This window comes from Podarcis gaigeae (genome assembly GCF_964106915.1).
Source record: "Podarcis gaigeae genome assembly, chromosome: 7".
Taxonomy (NCBI): domain Eukaryota; kingdom Metazoa; phylum Chordata; class Lepidosauria; order Squamata; family Lacertidae; genus Podarcis; species Podarcis gaigeae.
Window position 1 is genome coordinate 27,184,715 of NC_139683.1, and position 18,693 is coordinate 27,203,407.

The following is an 18,693-nucleotide window of genomic DNA, read 5'->3' on the forward strand; positions in this document are numbered from 1 at the left end:
CCCTCTCTTTTGAAAGACTGCAGAAAAAGATATTTTTTAAAAAGAGGTCTCCACAAACACTAATGGAGGGGAATAGAGGACACCATCGCACACTAGTGTGAAAGCATGCCCACCCGTGTTCCCAGACAATATGAAGAATAGTTGCCACTTTGGGTGACGTTATCCCTGTGGTGCAGTGGGTCAGTTCATTTGGCTGTTAACTGAAGAAGAAGAAGAAGAAGAGTTTGGATTTGATATCCCGCCTTTCACTCCCTTTAAGGAGTCTCAAAGCGGCTAACATTCTCCTTTCCCTTCCTCCCCCACAACAAACACTCTGTGAGGTGAGTGGGGCTGAGAGACTTCACAGAAGTGTGACTGGCCCAAGGTCACCCAGCAGCTGCATGTGGAGGAGCGGAGACGCGAACCCGGTTACCCAGGATTACGAGACTACCGCTCTTAACCACTACACCACACTGGCTCTCTGGAAGGTTGGTGGTTCTAGCCCACCCAGGGATGGCTGTGAACAGGATCCCTGCATAGCAGGTGGTGGGATCAAATGAACCTCAGGCTTCTTTCCAACTCTACTACCCTTCTATGAGTCTACGACCATGAGACTCATTGCAAACAGAAGAGACTCTGTGTACAAAAGTGCACTGTGCAGTAAAGGACCCCTGTGTGTTTCAAAGGCTATATATGTGTACACAGCCTTAGGCTGCAAACCGTACAAACTAGGGAGTAAATGCCATTGAAGTACTCAGCGGGACAAACCTGCTTAGGATTGCTCCATTAACCTTGGCACAGATTGTGCGACACGTCTCTTTAGCCACACAAAATGAATCTGTCGCCTATCATCTACAAAGGCAGAGGGTAGGAGGGATCAAAGATGGTTTCCTGCCGGAAATTTCTGTTCCGGCCAACTAAAAACACGTGCAGCACAGCGAGGGTGGAAGCAAATGCACAAGGAACAAAGGAAAATGAGAGAGGCCTCGCTGTGTGAACAAGATTAAATTTTAAATGGTAGAAAAACCCATCTTTGACTGGATGTTGAGGACAGTGCCATCAAATAGGATGCCCAGATACAAAGGTGGACTATAGTCCTGAATCATTTACAAGTCACATGGCGAAGAGAATTTTCTCACCCTGCATGACAAGCTGCAAACTGCCCAAATACAGTGGCGTAGTGTGGGTTGTCAGCACCCGGGGCAAGGCAAATAATTTGCGCCCCCTAACCCGTGGATTTGCACCCCCTAACCCTAACCCCCAGATGTTGCGCCCGGTGCGGCCGGGCCCCCCCTGCACCCCCACGCTACGCCACTGCCCAAATAACTCCTTGTATTAGTATCACTGCTGAAGTCTTTGCCATCAGTGAACCTTGCGCTTTAAAGGGTGACATATACAGAAGACAGACTCCTTCCACTCAATGTAAATATAAAGGTCCAGGGGAGGTCCATAGTTCAGTGGCAAAGCATTTGCTATGCATGCAGAAGTTCCCATGCAGAAGTTCCCTACCTGAAACCCCCAGAGAGCCACTGCCAGTCAATGTAGACTGAGATAGAGGGCCTTCTGCCGGTTCCCTCACTGTGAGAAGCCAGGTTACAGGGAACCAGGCAGAGGGCCTTCTCAGTAGTGGCACCCGCCCTGTGGAATACCCTCCCACCAGATGTCAAAGAGAAAAACAACTACAGTGGTACCTCGGGCTACAGACGCTTCAGGTTATATACGCTTCAAGTTACAGACTCCACTAACCCAGATATAGTACCTCAGGTTAAGAACTTTGCTTCAGGATGAGAACAGAAATCGTCTGGCAGTGGTGCAGCAGCGGGAGGCCCCATTAGCTAAAGTGGTGCCTCAGGTTAAGAACAGTTTCAAGTTAAGAACGGACCTCCAGAACAAATTAAGTTCTTAACCCGAGGTACCATTGTACCAGACTTTTAGAAGACATCTGAAGGCAGCCCTGTTTAGGGAAGCTTTTAATGTTTAATAGACTATTGCATTTTAATATTTTGTTGGAAGCTGCCCAGACTGGCTGGGGAAATCCAGCCAGATTTGGCGGGGAAAATTAATAAATTATTATTATTATTATTATTATTATTATTATTATTATTATGGAGTGGACTTAATAATGCTACAACTGCTACAATGTAGTTTCCACTATTTCAATATTTTTCATGTCTGACTTGTGTGTGATCTTCATTAGCAAACTTTTTTTCCCTTTGGTCATATAGGGCTTCTATAAAAGAAATCCACAGGCATGTGTACATTTTCAGTCAAAATAATCAGACGGTAAAAGCAACAATGATGCAATTCTCATTTTTTGTAATGGGATGCTTTAAAAGCTCTTGTTGCTCACTTGTTGACAATCAAAACACGAAACGAGTGCTATGGCGCCCTCTCGGGGAATGATGCTGTATGGCAGTTTAAGACAGTAAAAATAGTTGACGCACGGAATATTTTCCATGGTTATGCAGGATCGCTTTGAGACAGAAAATAATTGTGTTGCATTTTTTTCTTTTGCTAGGAATAAACATGTGTGTAAAAACTTTGTACATCCAAACTAGACAATATTCCTTTGTGGGAATTCAGCCCAGGGCAAAAGTAAAAGTAGCCCTTTTAGCCCATAAGGGGGCGGGGGAATCAAAATCTGTGTTAGGGCAAAACCTTTATTAGGCCCACTAGAGTGTCACAAAACAGTGTGCAAGCTTTTGAGTTCTCAAGAACTCTTCATCAGGGTAGATGGTAAACAAAGCGGGGATTTGGCAGTGAGTAGACAAAAGAAGTTTGTAGTTGGTGAAGTTCACAAAGACTGCATCTGATCACAAGGTGAAATGTAAGAGGAGGTAGGTAAAGATAAAGGGACCCCTGACCATTAGGTCTAGTCATGGCCGACTCTGGGGTTGCGGCGCTCATCTAGATTTATTGGCCGAGGGAGCTGGCATTCAGCTTCCAGGCCATGTGGCCAGCATGACTAAGCTGGTTCTGGAGAACCAGAGCAGTGCACGGAAACACCGTTTACCTTCCCACTGGAGCAGTACCTATTTATCTACTTGCAGTTTTTGGCGTGCTTTCGAACTGCTAGGTTGGCAGGAGCAGGGACTGAGCAACGGGAGCTCGCCCCGTCACGGGGATTCGAACTGCCAACCTTCTGATCAGCAAGTCCTAGGCTCTGTGGTTTAACCCACAGTGCCAAAAAGAAGAAGGTCTGTTTGGTGCTCTGCAGGTTTCAGATTGCACCTTCCACCTGCAAACCACTCATGCCCCCATCTTACACTGTTCAGGAATTAGGGGTGACCCCTCACCCTCCATGGGTGCAGGGGGGCTTCAGGGACAGGGGAGAAGTGAGACAAGCTTCCTTCTGTTTGCACTTCTCAGGGTCCAACTCAGGCTGTTCGATTGGAGCCAAAATGGGAAACAAAGGAAAGATGTCAGGCCTTGCTGCCTCAGCACATGCGGGTGGTTCTGTGGTCTAAACCACTGAGCCTCTTGGAATTGCTGATCAGAAGGTTGGCGGTTTGAATCCCCATGACAGGGTGACCTCCCATTGCTCTGTCCCAGCTCCTGCCAATCTAGCAGTTTGAAAGCATGCCAGTGCAAGTAGATAAATAGGTACCGCTGTGGCGGGAAGGTAAATGGCGTTTCCGTGCGCTCTGGTTTCCATCACGGTGTTCCATAGCAACAGAAGCAGTTTAGTCATTCTGGCCACATGACCCAGAAAGCTGTCTGTGGACAAACGCCAGCTCCCTTGGCCTGAAAGTGAGATGAGCGCCATACCCCATGGTTGCCTTTGACTGGACTTAACTGTCCAGCAGTCCTTTACCTTTACCATACAAATCCATACAATGTCAATTGTTTTCATCTGAAATAATCTTTCAGTACTAGGCCTGGCTTTGTAGTATAAAACCATTTGTACTATAGAATTCAGCCATATGAGAGTATGTAGGGAATTTTATTTTATGAGAGAGAGAGAGAGAACGAGAATCTAATTTGCCTCCTCTTTCTTCTACAGCTTGTCAGGTTATTAAGTTTTCATTTAGAAAAAGAAGAATACTGTACCAAGATATTCAGACTGTACAAATTATTTGCAGCAAGAAGTGGGCAGCCAGCATGTAATGATTTTGTGCTTCCAGCCGGAAAAAAAAAATCACTAACATTGAACTGAACATGAAATTGGCTGTTTTATAACTAAAGTACTATCTAGAGTTAAGTGGCGTTCTTTGAAAGAGTCCCTTTTAGCTGAGCAGATTTAAACAATCTCCATCTCTAATGAGGCAACCACATCATTTTTTAATGGGTAGTGGTTCATGCTCTCCTTAAATGATTGAAAAATGCACTGCATAATGGTCACATCAAAAACATCATTATGGATCAGATCCTGTTCCTAGCCCTGGGCTGGGTGGAAATGTGCAGAACTTGCACTGGAAGATGAGACTGAAAGAGCATCCTGTTCATAAACTAACCGCTTGTTCCGATATTCTTTCCACAGACAAAAACAGAAAGCAGAGGCTTTGCCAAGCTATCAAGGAGCACACTGGACTTAGGCTGCACTTAATCTTAACTGTCGGGGATTGGTTCACATATGCATGAACATCATGTGACCTCTCACAATAACAAAAACAAAGAGACCGTATAGTCAATATGAATGAGGTAATATGACTGAAGTAGGCTGCTTTATTTTGTTAGAAACCATGCTTGTTCTCTAAGCAGGGAAGAGGGGAACAACAGGCAACAATTGAAAAGTGTTGTATATGAGGGGATGGGGAGAGAGCAGAGGAAGCCCTCTTCCCAAATGGCACCTGCTTGAGTGAAAGACTAGAGAGCAGGGCCAGCCCTACCATTAGACAGGGTGAAGCAGCTGCTGTGGACCGGAAATTCCAGGGGGCTGTGAGTGGTGGTGTGGTATTGCTGCACACAGCGGTATGTGCTTCCTGCCCTTCACCTCCTAAGAGAGCCTACTGCCCTCAGGGGCTGCCACACATCCAGGATTTCAAAGGAGGCACTCGGTCCTGGATTTTAGGCAAGTCAGTTGAAAAAGCTCAGCGTAAAAAAAGGTCCATAATTTTGGGGTCCCCCCCAAAAAAAAGCTCAACAGCTTTTGAGGTGTCCTGGTTTTTACTTTTTGAAATATGGCAACCCTAGTTTCCAGTCTGGACATAGCAGTCGACACAGAGATTTCTCCAAGTGGTTCTTTATAGTAAGCTGGAACTGAACTGAACTACAAACAGCTCAGCTGGCCTGCTTTTATAGGCAGCCGGCTGTCAACACTGTAACAACAACAACCCAGGGTTTCCCGCCTAAATTAACATAAGTGGACCTGAGTGAAAACTTTATACACAATACCCCTGGTGGCCAGGGTGAGAACTTTAATATATAACATGTGCAATGTGGTGTGTGTACATGGGCGTGTGTACATGTGTGTGAACCACCTTGTCCTTTGCCTCGGGCAGCAAAATGGCTTGGGCAAGACCAGAGAAGAGGAAATGGGAGAAGGTGTTCAGCCCCACTATCCAGGGAAGATCACCCTCACACAGGGCACTTCCAAGAAGCCTCTATGGCTATTTCATTGGGAGTAAACCACAATAAAATCAGTGTGTCTTACTTCTTATTTGCCAGAACTATTGGGTGTTAGGCAGATGTAGTTTTGTGTGAATAGAGTAGAGTAGAGTAGAATAGAATAGAATAGAATAGAATAGAACAGCACAATCCTATGCTTGTCTACTCTAACGTCCTCTTGAGTTCAGTAGGACTTACTCCCAGGTATGTATAGGAATACAGTCTAGGTGGTAGTGGCACTTAGTGACTAGTTGAATGACAGCCAAGCACCCATTTTGCTACGTTTCAAGGGATTTATAAATTTCCACTCTGCAGAGAGACCCATTTTCCTTTATTTTCTATTCTGCTCTGGATGTCTTACAGCAACGTCCTAACCATGCCTACTCAGAAATAAGTCATTTTGAATTCATTAGGGATTACTCTCAGGTAAGTGTGGTTGGTCTCACAGCAGTTATGTAGACAACATTTGCTAATTTTCTATTACATGTTCAAAGCTTTTTAATTTAGTCAAATCTACTATCACTTCTTCAGCATGCCCTCTGCTGGTTTGAAGAGAGAATTGTCTGAATTGTATGAAAAGGACAAATTTACCGGTAGTTTGTGAATTTACTCAGTGCACAGTGCTGTAATTTTCATTAGAGAGTCTTCTGGCATCCTAATGACTTACAGATTTATATCACCATAAATATGCTTTTTTTGCAGCAATAATTTAACATGGCTTACCCCTCTAGAATTTGTCACCAGTTCCATATAAATGAACAGCTTGCTATTTTCTGAGTTATACCACCGAGAAAATTTTGCATTGGCTTATCTGAAAGTAGCATTATTAAATTGCATTATGCGGCCAATTATTGTTTAATCAAGAAATGCATCATTGTGTTAAGGATCTTACACATTTAAAAAGTGGAATATTCTGTTTCCCAGTAAGTTATTTAAAACCTGTAATTGGATCATATATAAACATTTGGTCCATGGGGTCACGAAGAGTTGGACATGACTAAATGACTAAACAACAACATAAACATTTTACATTTCTGTTCCTTGAGTTATTAGAAAATAGGAAAGTAATCTGAATTAATTTATGTCACTACTTGTTTTTAAGTGAGGAAGCATCAAATGTTCACCTCCCACTACTGTAATCTAAAACTATAGGGTTCCAAGAGATCTTTAGCATCAAATAAATCAGAACATGTAATACTGTGTGTCTTTGGGGTGTGGACCCTGGCAGCAGATCCCAAAGTCAATCAATCTTCCCCCTTGTTGCTGATGGAGATCTTCCGTCACCTCTTCTTCCCTGGCAGGGAGGAAGCCACCATTTTGGGGTCTGTCTCAGGTGCCGAATTCTCTTGGGCTTGCTTTGGGTGTGGTGTATGGGTCCTTTCCTCATCCAGTCAGACTGAACATCAAAGCAGGCCAAGAGCATAGCTGTCAACCTTCCCTTTTTTAGAGGGAAATTCCCTTATTCCTGCACCACTTCCTGCCGTTATCACGTAGACTGTCCCCGGGACAGTGAGGCTGCTGATCCCTTATTTTCGAGACTGCTGATCCCTTATGTTCAAATCTGAATGTTGACAGCTATGGAAGAGAGGGTAGATACAGGCCACATCACACCATCCTTTCTTTACTCTTATTTGAAAACTAAACCCCATTGTTCGACACTGGATGGTTCAACCAACAGGTAGAATGACATTAATGTACCTACAGCTAGGGATAGATTTGCATGTCCATTTCGGTTTGCTAAGTTTCTCATTTTTCCCCAATCTTGAATTCATTTCTCCACTCTTGTTCAGCAATTTGTGATTTTTAAAAATCCTCATGAAAATTTGCTGATATAGTAGTACCTCCGGTTACCTAACCCTCTGGTTACGTAAACTTCAGGATGCGAAAGCTGCAAAGCCGGAAGTATTTGACCGGGTTTCGCCACGCGCACATGCGCAGAAGCGGTCCTCAGGTTGCGGAAACCTTGGGATCCAACCGGACCTGCAGAACAGATCCCATCTGCAACCGGAGGTACCACTGTAGTGTGAATCTCCTGATATTTTTGTTGGCAATTTTGCCTATGCGCATTTTTGCAAAGCCGTTTCCCTTAAGATAATGTATTTTTGTATGTTATTGCCACTTTTATGCACACTTAACCCTAGTATATGCATTTTTGTACACATTACTCGGCTGAAGAACTGCATTGCAGAATCTGGAGAAGTGTGAGTTTCAAAGGATGAGTGTGTCGTGGTTTGTGTTTGGTTTCAGAGAATGAAAATATGGTAGCTTTCCATTTAAATGCAAACTTAATTGACTTTATCCACCATCCCTACTTACAGCAATATCAGAAAGTTATCTGAATAATAACATCATAGGAAGCTGCCTTATATTAAGTCAGCCTATTGACCCATCTAGTATTTTCTACATTTCAGGTTTTCAGATGGGACTTTTCCCTGGACTCTTTCTGGAGATTTCAGGGAAGATTTAAGGCTTGCAAAGCAGGCGCCCTAGCACTTGACGGTATGTTTGATCCTCCTTAAAATCCCTCAAGGTTTTCTGCAAACATTTATTTCACAAGCTTTCTCTCCCCATTCAGGTCTGTGATCAGAAGGTCAGCGGTTCAAATCCCTGCGACGGGGTGAGCTCCCGTTGCTCTGTCCCAGCTCCTGCCCACCTAGCAGTTTGAAAGCACATCAAAGTGCAAGTAGATACATAGGTACCGCTCCAGTGGGAAGTTAAATGGTGTTTCCATGCACTGCTCTGGTTTAGCCAGAAGCGGCTTAGTCCTGGAAGCTGTACGCCTGCTCCCTCAGCCAATAAAGCAAGATGAGCGCCGCAACCCCAGAGTCGTCCACAACTGGACCTAATGGTCAGGGGTCCCTTTACCTTTACCTAAATGAGAATCATATTTCTTTCATACGACTTGTAACAGCCTCCTTCAAAACCTGATTCCTATCTGAAGAAATACTGCATCCACCCATTTCATTTGTAGAGCCAAGTATTAATCTGTTGTGTAATTTCACTAATACTTGCTCATCCTCTTCTCTAATTCCACACCACTCTAAAGACAACCAATTAATTTCTTCATTTCCCTGCTTTGTTGATACTTGGAAGAGCTTTTCCTGTTAATTGCACTGCAATGTGGCATTTGTTTTTTCCAAGCCACAGTTCCTTTCCCAACCTCCTTGTTTTGAGTTAAGCTTCTTTTCCTAATCCACCCGTTTCTCAAAGCTAAATGCTTGGAAAATGTGCTTTTTCCACTCCTCACAGGTAATCAAGAGTGTAGAAGAGACTCCGTTCAGCCCTAGCAATTTACAAAGACATGAGACATCGAGCTGCTGAATTAAATAACATTAATGGTAGCTGTTATGTTGGCAGTCTTGTGCACAGTTCAGCTGCTTAAATCCCACAGAAATCAATGTGGAATATTGCGTCACTGCAACCCCTTTCTTCTCCAGTTTCACTATTCATTTGGAAAATCTGGTGTTTTTAGATACAATTGCTCTAGCAGGTAGAGTTCTTTTCCATGCCCCTGAACAAATAATTTTTTAAAAAAATGCACTAAAATTAAAAGGAGAGATTTTTTTCTTTTAAAAAGATGCAACTGCTACATCAGTTCAGAAAAACACACACAAATGTGCTATACAGCTAAAAATATATTTAGCAACTCTTTAATACACAGCTGTGGTGACTGTGCAATGGAAGGGCTGTGTCACAGGTTATCAAGCTCTAACATGGAATTTATTCATGAGTGGAAAGTGACAAGGAGGGGAAGGAGGAATTTATCAAGCTCTAACGTGGTTTTTTAATATTGAGCTTTAATTGTTGCAACCCACCCTGGGACCTTGGGGTGAAGGATGGGCATTACTTTGTCATAATGATGATGGCCATAATAATATCCTTCTGAATAAGGTATTGCACTGTTTCCTCAGGGTGCATTCAATTTGCTGCCCTTGGATTCCCAGAAGGGCTTTTGATCCAGCTAATGAAAAAGGACAGGAGACAGTTTTTGCTCATTCCTCCTCCTCCGGAAATCAAATGAAGAGAGTTGGGGGACCCTCCAGAACAGGCAGGGAGGTGACATGGAGAGGGAGGAGGGATCTGCAAACATCGCCTTCCCTCCTCTTCCATGAGTAGAAGCATCCACTGGATCAAAAACCCTTCCGCCAGCTTAAGACTGCCACCAGGATTCTGCCCCTAGACAGCAACATGTGTTGACAGTACACAATTGCCCTGAACATGAGAGGGAGATCTGCATAGTTTTCCACATGTGCAGATGCTTATATAGATGTTAATGTGCACATTTATATGGCAGAGCTATATAAATTTATCGGCCTAGGTCAGCTTTTCCCAACCTGATGCCCTTTAGAAATCATTTAACCTGTTTCTCTGTGAGGACTCCTCAGATTTTATCATTCTTTCTGCCTGCTAATTTCTCCACTTCTCATCCTTCCCTATTGAGAACAATAAGAATGATGATGATGATGATGATGATGATGATGATAATTTATTTATTCCCTGCCCAACTGGCTGGGTTTCCCAACACGATAAAACACGATAAAACATCAGACGTTTAAAACTTCCCTAAACAGGGCTGCCTTCAGATGTCATCTAAAAGTCAGATAGTTGTTTATTTCCTTGACATCTGATGGGAGGGTGTTCCACAGGGTGGGCACCACTACCGAGAAGGCCCTCTGCCTGGTTCCCTGTAACCTCACTTCTCTCAGTGAGGGAACCACCAGAAGGCCCTAGGAGTGTCCAGGTTGAATGATGGGTGTGGAGACGCTCCTTCAGGTATACTGGACCGAGGTCATTTAGGGCTTTAAAGGTTAGCACCAACACTTTGAATTGTGTTCGGAAATGTACTGGGAGCCAATGTAGGTCTTTCAAGACCAGTATTATATGGTCTCAGCGGCCACTCCCAGTCACCAGTCTAGCTGCCGCATTCTGGATTAGTTTCCAGGTCACCTTCAAAGGTAGCCCCACATAGAGCGCATTGCAGTAGTCCAAGCGAGAGATAACCAGAGCATCCACCACTCTGGCGAGATCGTCTGCGGGCAGGTAGGCTCTCAGCCTGCATACCAGCTGGAGCTAGTAGACGGCTGCCCTGGACACAGAATTGACCTCTAGGGACAGCTGTGAGTCCAAAATGACTCCCAGGCTGCGCACCTGGTCCTTCACAAGGCAGCTGCTTTGGTTTGTGATAGGCTATTGTATATGAGGGACGCAGGTGGCGCTGTGGGTTAAAGCCTCAGCGCCTAGGACTTGCTGATCAAAAGGTCGGCGGTTCGAATCCCTGCGGCGGGGTGCGCTCCTGCTGCTCGGTCCCAGAGCCTGCCAACCTAGCAGTTCGAAAGCACCTCCGGGTGCAAGTAGATAAATAGGGACCGCTTACCAGCGGGAAGGTAAACGGCGTTTCCGTGTGCGGCTCTGGCTCGCCAGATGCAGCTTTGTCACGCTGGCCACGTGACCCGGAAGTGTCTCCGGACAGCGCTGGCCCCTGGCCTCTTAAGTGAGATGGGCGCACAACCCCCGAGTCTGTCAAGACTGGCCCGTACGGGCAGGGGTACCTTTACCTTTACCTTTATTGTATATGAAGAAGGGAATGATCTCTGAAAATAACCCCCATTCCAGAAGACCAATAGGTACCATAAGCATCTGCTCTGCAGGGTCTGAACATGTTTTATGGACGTACATAGTCCCAGTAACATTGGTAATCTTGCTTGCAGGTTTTTCATAGGCAAGAGGCTGGCCACTGTGAGAACAGGATATTGGACCAGATGAGCTTTTGCTTTTATGTTCTGCTCATTTCTTAGTATATGTTCTAGTCATTCTAGCTCCGTTCACTCTCCCACCATCCCCCCCCCCCCAAGGTCACTTGTAACCTTAGATTAGCCATTAATATTTGTCTAGTAAGTCTCCTTCAGGGGACTAGGAGGGAAAATCACTCTAGCAAGAAATGAGTTTCATCATGTGACAGTGCATTATCCTACTATCTGTGCCTCAGTACCTGGGTACAAACAATGTCAAGAAGGACTTGACATAACAGATTTATTTATTTTTTTAAAAAGAAAAATGTGAAGCTCAGTCTGGATAAAGTCCAAATGCAATCTAATGTCAGCTGAAAGCAAAAACACTGATTTTCCACGAAGGGATTTAAGGAGCTTCACTGTCTCTAGAATGGAATGGCATCTGTCCTAGTCCTAGAAAAACATTGTTCCTCCCTGTTCCTCAGCTGACAGTAAAGTGATAGCAGCAACAGCTGTTAAGGAAAAGGACAGAGAAGTTAATTCAAAGAGATCGGCTTGGCCAAAGACCAGAATGGGCAGAAGTATGCAGTGCATTGACTGCAAAGAGGTGAAGGCTAGGCATTCACTTCTCTAAACATGTACACAATTCCAGGAAGAATGGGGGGAAAGATTCAAGAGGCAAACATACCTTCAGATCAGAAATGAAACTTTTATGTAACTCATTCTAACAGGAATGCAGAATTCATTAGGGATAAGGAAACTGAAAGATGGGCTTTGAGATCAACTTGTTCTCAACTGACAGTTTTAATGTTCAGTAGTACCTAGGGTTAGGGATGCAGGTGGCGCTGTGGGTTAAAGCCTCAGCGCCTAGGACTTGCCGATCGAAAGGTCGGCGGTTCGAATCCCTGCGGCGGGGTGCGCTCCCGCTGCTCGGTCCCAGAGCCTGCCAACCTAGCAGTTCGAAAGCACCTCCGGGTGCAAGTAGATAAATAGGGACCGCTTACCAGCGGGAAGGTAAACGGCGTTTCCGTGTGCGGCTCTGGCTTGCCAGAGCAGCGATGTCATGCTGGCCACGTGACCCGGAAGTGTCTTCGGACAGCGCTGGCCCCTGGCCTCTTAAGTGAGATGGGCGCACAACCCCAGAGTCTGTCAAGACTGGCCCGTACGGGCAGGGGTACCTTTACCTTTACCTTTAGTACCTAGGGTTACAAACGCTTCAGGTTACAGACACTTCAGGTTACAGACTCCGCTAACCCAGAAATAGTACCTCGGGTTAAGAACTTTGCTTCAGGATGAGAACAGAAATCGTGCTCCGGCAGCGCAGCAGCAGTGGGAGGCCCCATTAGCTAAAGTGGTGCTTCAGGTTAAGAACAGTTTCAGGTTAAGAACGGACCTCCGGAACGAATTAAGTACTTAACCTGAGGTACCACTGTATATTTTATGTAAACTGCTTAGACGATTTTTACGATTAAGCAGTATACAAAATCTGTTCAATAAAGATATATTAGGATATCAAAATCAACAATGCTTATTTTAACAGTGAGGTCTTTCAAAGTAATTACTGTATTGTGAAGACCGCATGGGAAAACCTGGAGGGGGTGGGTTGGAATCTACAAGTCTTTCTTTTAGTCTGTGTGAATCCCCCAATGCTTTCCTGAGATTCAGCTGAGGATGTTTGCTATAGGATACCTGATTTGCACCACTCAGCTGTCCGGTGAGGTGGGTTATGCTAAGCGTTTGTGACTTGCACAAGGCCACCCAGTGAATTTCACAATGTTGGATGCTGCTGCCAGGCCTGCATCATAGTTTGTCCTTATGTGTGAACCAGTAAACTATGGTTGCATAATTCCTCCAGATCGCTGAATCAGATGTAATGGCAAACTATGGTTTCCATGAAAGCGGAAGTAAGGGATTAAAAATGTGCATGCAGAGGTAGGTGGAAGAAGCCCATGAGCACAAGGCTTAGAGATGTATCACAAAACTATGAAATTAGATTAGATGTTAATGAACCCAGAGCTGCATGTGGGAAGGGAAAAAAGGATAAATCAAATATAAAGCCAAGGGTGAATGGTGATGTTAATGTATATTGAAAAGAAAGCTTTTCAGGAAAGCTTTTTTGGACACACTTCGGAATGGCAATCAGACATCCAGCTAGAAATATTTGACAAGCTTTTATGTGCCCTGAGTCTTTGGGAAGAGAAATTCAATTACATAAAATGAATTTATGGCTCCCATTTTTGCCATTGGCTTGTGTCACTGTTGTGTCAACCTAGTCACTGTTTCTCTTGTCTACACCTATAAAAAGGTGACTTCTACACCTGCCGTTGGTGTATCATGTGAAAACACAGATAATGAAGACAGTCTGGTCTTTCATTACCTGCAATTTCACATATCCTTTGAACCTAACACCCACACAACCTTGTAATTAAGGTGAATATGATTGTAGTTGCCAGATTCTCCTTTATTCCTTTCTCAACTGACTCATCTTTGATTACACCAATACGTTCCATGTTAATAATGTTTGGATATCATAAAACCATGCTGAGGCTCCAGATTTATTACTACTATTTGATTTTTGCAATTTCCTGTGTCTGTTCCATGGGAAGTTTTCACGTGAAGTTATTTATTTCCCCCATTTGAGCCAATATATTGTTACATGCGCACACTCACACAGTGTGTGTGTGTGAGGGGGGGGGAGGGAGGGAGGGTACGCTGCATACCTGAATCCCTTCTAATTCCTGGATCCAACAAGGAATACCGTATTTTTCGCTCTATAAGACGCACCAGACCACAAGACGCACCTAGTTTTTGGAGGAGGAAAACAAGGAAAAAAATATTCTGAATCTCAGAAGCCAGAACAGCAAGAGGGATCGCTGCGCAGTGAAAGCAGTAATCCCTCTTGCTGTTCTGGCTTCTGGGATAGCTGCACAGTCTGCATTCACTCCATAAGACACACACACATTTCCCCTTACTTTTTAGGAGGGAAAAAGTGAGTCTTATAGAGCAAAAAATACGGTAATTGCTGGAACAGCCAGAGAAGTTTCTTGGTAATGACTCCCAAAGTATGAGCCCTTAAAGTAACAAAGGATATGGCACTGTGCCAGAGGACAAATGAGCAGGTGAGAGACATGGCCATGCCTGATTTCTGGTGGAATCCAAGGCTGTGGCTATGGGAGAAGCAAGATAAATTATCCATCTATCATAAAGACACCACAGTCTGCACTGTCTCTCAGTCCAAGGAAACCAAACCCATGGACTCTCACACTGCTAAGAGATCGGGGTGGCATGCAAAAACACACACCCTATGCACACAGCAATGCACACACACACACTAGCTGAGCATAAGATGGGAAGCTTGCAACATTAACATTTCAGCAGGCTCCCTTCCTCCCCAGGGCTCTACAAGAACCATAGAATATAGGTGGATTTAGGGCAGCATGATGAATTCCACCCTATTGGGTGCCAAGCCTAGTGGAAGCCACAGGGTATCGCAACAATGATTTGAGCAGAATGGAAGGCAAGAGGCAGCGGGGGATGCTGAATTTTGGCCTTGCACAAGGTGCCACTGAAATCTGAAAGACTCAAGCCTGCCCCTGCATAGAATTATTCCAGCAAGCAAGTTTCAGACCCACTTCTAGCACTGGCAGGCTATTCTTCTCCAGGGGTGGGGAACCCTCCAACCTGCCAGGGATTCAGTTTGGCCTTCAAGGCCATTTCCCCCAAATCTGTCAAACAGCTGACATCGCTCCAATGGGAAGGTGATGCCAGCTGATGGGTGAGGTTAAATTCTGAGTAGGCTGTGCCTCCATTTCCCCACAGGGAAACGCTGTCTGCAGCCTAAGCAGCAGGATTTAACCTGGTTAAATTCTGCTCAGATCCCTGCGGAAAAGCAGGACTGATGAGCTGAGAGTTCAGTCTTCCTTGGTGCTCCTTTGTCAGTGTGTTCCCTGCAGGGGATTGTACTGGCAAAGCAGACACTAGAAGAGGCAGACCAAGATATCCCTCCAGCTGGGGGTGAGAAGATGACATATCTTCTCTCTTTCACATTCCTGAAGCGTCTTCAGCTATTTAGCTTCTGTAGCAACCCATTGCCCTGACATACATTTCAAAGCGGAAACATAACATGGTCTGGCTTATTTGCTTAACACAAATGAAAGTGTTTCAGTCTTCTTTTTTGTAAACAGACCCCCATTTTATCAACATAGAATTGCAGGTCCTGGGTTGTTGTTGTTGGTGGTGGTGGGGTGGTCCAGGGGTCCTATGCCCTGAGTCATTTGTTCTGGGCCTTAGATCTCCTGCCCCTGCCCCTGCCCCTTTTAATCATTTGGGGCTGTGCCTTGTGTCTTTTAGGTCTGAGGTTCCCCATCCCTAAGCTAAGAGATGGGTGGCAATTTGTATGAAAGTGTGATACCCATGAATCTGTTTATGAGATAGTTTGAGTTTAAACTGAAATAAAGATTGCAAGCAAGATTAGCACGTACATCAATTGCAGCATAGCTCTTTGAGGAGTCTCACCTGCATGGTTCTTGCTCCCGATGCTTCCTTCCATTCTGCATAGCTTCTGAAAGAGCTGATATGCATGCAATTGTATGTCAAAAGGCTCAGCTTGCACAACTAAGGGCCCAGTTTCTGCTAGAAGGGACCCAGAATTTATGCTGACTGTGCACAGGTGGTGAGAGAGTATGACCCAATCCTCACTCCATGGACTCATCATCTTCATGCTGCCTCTTGTTAGCTTCCTTAATGCAAACAAAAAATATCCCTTAAGAGTTTGACCCTATGGCTACACCATGCTTGGTTTCGTATTTAGTTTCAATTTCTTGTTGTGGTTTTATACAATTTGACTTTAGGCAAACTATATACCTTATATTTATTTGTATTATATAATGTTCTGATCCAGCATTCCCAAACTTGGTGTCCTCCAGTTGTTTTGGGCTACACTTTCCATCAACTCCAATGATAGGGTCTGAATGTTCCTTGAAAAACAAACAAACCTGCCTTCATGTTGTTTTTAATAAATGTTCTGCAATGGGGAAGTTGTGAGCTGGGTCCACTAACTATTCTTTTTGTTCACTAATAAGCCTAAAGTTTAGACAGATCACGCCAAAAAAATTGCACGCAGGGTCAAATCTAAACCCCAGCTGTCTGCCTTATGCATCATATATATATATATATAATCACAATTATACAAAGCTTTACAGCAACTGCTGCAAAAGTAATTTGCTTTAACATGCGAACAATGAAATAGTTTCTCCAAGTGCAAAGAGAAAATTAGAAAATTATTGCTTGTCTTACAAATCTTCTAAATCACCAAGATTCTGGACATACTTCAGAGTTCTTCCTTTGTAAACAGCTTTTGTCCCTAAGCAACAGGGACTAACAGCAGCAAACGGCAGACTTGCAGCTTGAAGGAGGTAGCCATTATAAAAAGTGACAGGAGCCCAGAAATACTATTCAACTCCCCAGCAAAAAAAAAATTTCACTTTCCCTCTTCTGTCTCTTCAGTGAGTCCACCCTCCTGAGCTAACCCAACTCATTCATGGGTGTTTCACTTTCTTCCATGTAACTGCTGTTAAAATTGTACCCTTATAAATCAACTTTGGATTTGATTCACTGCTTCTGTGTGCAACATCATGCGGACTGCGCCGTGAGCCATTTAGTATTGCTGAGAGACATACTCTCGGCAGGATCTGCTGCATGCACTTTTTCTTAAGTTATCCACTTGAGTGGAAAAATAGAACACCCTGTAGCGTATAGCCCAGACTAAATTCTCCAGTAGTGAAAATACTGTAATAATAATACAGAGGGTGGGGGAGGGAGCGATTCAAGAGTTCTCTAGTTCAGTTGCTTACTCAAAGACACCCAGATCATTAGTGATTGTCCTCATCAACTTCTCCATAAGCGGCAATTACATGCCATATCCAGACAATTGACCAATACAGTACAGCCTATGATAATATCCAAATCACAGTATACAGGAGAATCATAGCTTAGTCTGTGGATGGAAGCAGGTTTTTTTTAATGAACTACCAGCTAGACCTTCCTAATTCCAAGGTCAGCAGTAAACTGGACCATAAGCAATTGATGAGGGCAGAGCATTGCCTTATCTCAGGCCCCAAACAGACAACACAGGAGATTTGCCAACAAGCGCTCACATTTTAACAACAACACAGCAGCTGCCCCATCTGATCGGCAGGACTGTTGGTGATGCAGTAACCGCCTACCCATGTCATTCCCCCAACTGAACTCCCAATGCCCCACCTCACCCAAGCTGCTATTTGCCTTAAATGTGAAACACAAAATCATAGAATCTTAGAGTTGGAAGGGACTCATAGGCCATCTAGTCCAACCCCCTGCAAGGCAGGAATCTCAGTTAAAGCATCCATGACATGCAGGTGTCACACTCAGAGTGGTAGCTAGCTAGGTGGGTGTAATGTAATTGAAAGAAATCCAGTAGCATCTTACAGATTACAGAGATGATCCTAACCCCTTACATGGGAGCAAGCCTCATTGAATTCAATATTTACATCTTAGTAGACATGGTTAGGACTGATCCAGGCCCTCTCAGAGATCCATAGAGGCCCAGTCTACCCCTAGCCATAATAAACCCTGTCCTGGGCCTATTGTTGTTCAACGTCTTGATAAATGACTTGGATGAAGGAATTGAGGGGATGCTCATTAAATCTGCAGATGACACCAAACTGGGAGGGGTAGCTAATGCCGCAGAAGACAGAGTCAGAATTCAAAATGACCTTAACAGATTGGAGGTACGACTGTACCACTCTATTCTGCCTTAGTTAGGCCACATTTGGAATACTGTGTCCAATTCTGAGCACCACAATTTAAGAAGGATGTCGACAACCTGGAATGTGTACATAGGAGGGCGACCAAGATGATCAAGGGTCTGGAAACTAAGCCTTATGAGGAGCACTTGAAGGAGCTGCGAAAGAGGAGACTGAGAAGAGATATGATAGCCATCTTCAAATATCTTAAGGGCTGCCACATGGAGGAGGGAGCATGCCTGTTTTCTCCTGCTCTAAAGGGTAGGACTTGAACCAATGGCTTCAAGTTGCAAGAAAGGAGATTCCGACCAAACATTTGGAAAAACTTTCTGACAGTTCAGCAGTGGAACAGACTCCCACAAGAGGTGGTGGACTCTCCTTCCTTGGAGGGTTTTAAGCAGAGGTTGGATGGCCACCTGTCATGGCTGCTTTAGCTGAGATTCCTGCATTGCAGGGGGTTGGACTAGATGACCCTTGGGGTCCCTTCCAACTAAGATTCTATGATTTTATGAAACATTAAAAAATGCAAAAACAAAATGAGGCACCACAAAAGAATAAGTGGTTTGTCTATATATATCAGGTGATCTGAGAGGACGTGTTCATGCTGGTATAATATGGTGCCAAGAGAACAGATGCATATTTATTAATATGAACAT